This window comes from Xiphophorus hellerii, chromosome 1 (genome assembly GCF_003331165.1).
Source record: "Xiphophorus hellerii strain 12219 chromosome 1, Xiphophorus_hellerii-4.1, whole genome shotgun sequence".
In the NCBI taxonomy this organism is placed as follows: Eukaryota; Metazoa; Chordata; class Actinopteri; order Cyprinodontiformes; family Poeciliidae; genus Xiphophorus; species Xiphophorus hellerii.
Genome location: NC_045672.1, coordinates 9249554 through 9253085, shown reverse-complemented (window position 1 = coordinate 9253085; position 3532 = coordinate 9249554).

The window sequence follows — 3532 nt, the reverse complement described above, 5'->3', positions numbered from 1 at the left end:
TATTTTATGGAACTGTGGATGACCTTTGGCCTACTCTTCTTCAGAAATAGTGTTTTTTAACCCCTTCATACCTAGAGCTGCCTAATTTGTTGCAAGAGACTCTGGGGAACAAGGGTTAAGCATAAACCACCCATTTAAGGTCATGAAGCATTTGAATCGGATTGTAGTACAGGTTTCGACTAGCGCCCGCCCACCGTCCCCCCAAATAAACCCTTAATTTTCTATATATTATTTTTTCTCGAGCCATTCAGAGGTGGACTTGCTGGTGTCCTTTGAATCACTTTCCTCCCGCCTTACGTAAAGTGCTCTTAAATTCTGAGGTCACAAGCTGATGAACCCTCAGTATTTTAGAGAGCAGAATTTATGTTTCCATTCAGTATGTGAAGACGTCCAGGTCCAGAAGCAGCAAAGCAGTCTCACACCCCCACCACTGTTACCGCCATCACACTGTCTGACTGATGTGATGCTAATTTTCTGAAATGCCATGTTGGTTTTGCACCCGACGAGGACACTTCAGAAAGTTCCAGCGTGGTCCGCAGGACATCTTCCTGACAGGATCAGGGACTGTGACACACACGCCATATTGTTCTTTTTGATCAACACTGACCTTGAGGTACGTGAAGCCTGCAGTCCGTCAGATGTTGTTCTGAGGAGTGAGGAGTTTACGTCCAGTCCAATAGCAATCGGACTGGACTCTGTCTATTTTGTTAGATAGTGGCATGTGGTGTTGCCTTTTTAATTTTTTGTTTTGGTTTGTTTTATTTTTCTAATGAATAATTTCTTAATTCTATAGGTCTGGCAGAGGTCAAGGCTAAATCAGTACAGAATGGTCCAGAAAGATCTATTACGTGTGAAAAGAGTTGATTAAATATCCCAATTTGTTTGTTAATCTCCAACATGAATAAATGTTACATAGGAAGATCTTGGTTCTCTTGAGAAAAGGACAAAGTACAAGGTAGTGACAGAAGAGACACACATATTTGCCCTACGTACAAAATGTGTATTAAATAAATGTTGATGATTCTTATAATCAAATGTTCAGTGCAAAAGACAGAAAAATAAACATGTCCACAGTTCACATAAGAACAGAGATGGAAAAATAACAGTGAGGATGTGCAATGTTGTTTTTGAGTGAAAGGGAGACAGAACATGCAGTACTACACGGAGTCAAAAGAGTTGACAATGAACGTCACATGAAGCAAACATAAGAAGTAAACCTGTGTACAAAGTGGCAAAACGATCTATAAAATATGCCAAAGCAGAGCAACTATAAAATAAATATGAAAGCTTCTGCTGTGTTCGTGTCATGTTCAAATTAGTCTTTAAAGTACAAGGTTAAATCCTGTAAACACCTCCTCCTACAAACTTTTCATCCATGTTTTTCTAACTTATCACATGGATGTTTAAAGTCAGCTTCATTTATACTGAGTGATATGAATGAGCTATAACCGCTTAAGAAAAGATTATACAAACTTTTATGTAAAATAGTCATAAAAAACAAAAACCACTATTTGTGGCGTGGAAGTAATTAAAACACTTGTTCCCACCACATCAGGTGCTCTCGGTTAGATTTCGGGTTTTCAACATTTTACAGGGGGCTTCCCCTCTTTAAACCTCAGAGATGTAGTTTGGTGTCTTCACTGAAAGCTGAAGTGAGGTTGTGCGATCAAAAGAGCTGTCTGAGGCCTCCACAAAGAAGAGTGTGGTTGCTTCTAAGAGGTTTCAAAGGGATTTTAGAGTCCATTAGAAAATCGTCTGCAAGTGGAAAGACATTCATAGCTGCCGCCAACAAGCTCAGGTCTGTCCGTTTCCAGAAAACCTAAAATGTCTGTCTGCAAAAAACCAGAAACGGACGACGCAAGTAATTTCAAACATTAAGAGTAAGATGCAGCATTGAGAAGTAAGGAAGGAGTTCATTTCCCACAGAATACATTTTTGTTGATATATTTTGCTTAGTAAGTAAAATGAATGTGCCTGAAATTAAATTATTTTCTTTTCCGTATGTGTAAAATCATGATTTCTTTTGAAGGCAGTGATACTTAATGGTTTGGTTTTTTTCACACAGCTGTATTTGTAAATGGTGTTATTATTTATTCTCATAGAATACAGGAAATTTGAAGCACAAAGGGCCCCCTTTATAATTACACAAGCCCTTTTCTAATAATAAGTCCTCGAGGTTTGGCATTATTACTCCCATTAAGACCAATCAGACTGACTGTCACCTTTCTTCCTGTTATTGTGTGCTCTTGTTCCCGGTGCCGACATGGAGACCAAATAGATTTTAGTTTCTCCAGCTCATTATCTCGCCGCCAGGCTCATAAATAGGTTTTAATTTAAGTGAGTCTGCAAGCAAATGACACTATGTAGAGATTCTTCCTACAAGATCATGTCAGCTTATTAAAAAAGAAAAAAAAGACAAGCTCTAACTAGTCTTTTTCAGAAACAACAGAGAGCTAATGTGAATGTATAGCTGAATATGAGCTGTATATTTGAAAGTTATGCTGCTGAACAAAAATGCTGCACACAATGTTGGAGAAAACTCAGCAGCTCCTCGAACGTCAACTCGGCATCTAGGATCATCCCACACAGGCTGGAGCCGCCTCACCGCAGCCTCCCACGCTCACAGCAGCACAGGTCTCGCTGTGGGAAGCTGCTGCGCAGGAAGCCGTGTTCCTGAGTATCAGAGCGTGGAAGCTCTTGTTCCGCTCAGACCACGAATCCTCTTCATGTCTGCTGTTCGCTGCAGGTCAGAGACTGAACATCTTATTCTGAAAATCCACCTTCTTAAAGCTGACTAATGTCTGACTAATATGAAATAAATCAAACATTGGAATCATTTTATCATTAAACACTGAGATCAGTATATTGCCACAAAACTTATGGCAATATATTGTATTAATCCCAGTGTTATTTTGACACTGGGTAAAATGTGGAAACATGACTACTGTAATAACACAAAAGCAAAATCTGGCAGAAAGTTTTTCTTTGAATCAGCAGCTTAATTTCTTTTTGTGCATGTTGTATTCAAAGCCAAAGTTGATGTTTTCGCTAAGCACCATTTTATTTTCATATATTTCGTGCATCATTCTGCGGTTATCCTTTTTCCAACTGAAATTATACTCTGAGAAGATCACCACTCTGACAGTTGAGGTATTTTCCTAAATTGCTAAATTATTGTAGCCAAAAAAATATTTAAGTTTTTAAATCACTAATCTATTCTTCCAGTGGCCAATTGGAAAATTAGACTGAGGTTAAAAGTTCTGATTTTAGAGCAGATACCATTATATTTGGTTTGAATGGATGATTTAACATGTATTGCAATATATTTCTGAACTAGAAATATACGATAGAACAAAGGAAATTACTGCTTTTGATTGTATGAACGGCCAATTCAGTCTACGATTGGGCAGAAAAACGTTTTATGGTGTAATAAACTTCAAATAGACCATTAGCTAACCAGGAAGCACAAGAATGAATACCTCACACGTTTTATTTACATAAAAAGCCCCTTAAAACCACAACGAGCATAAGG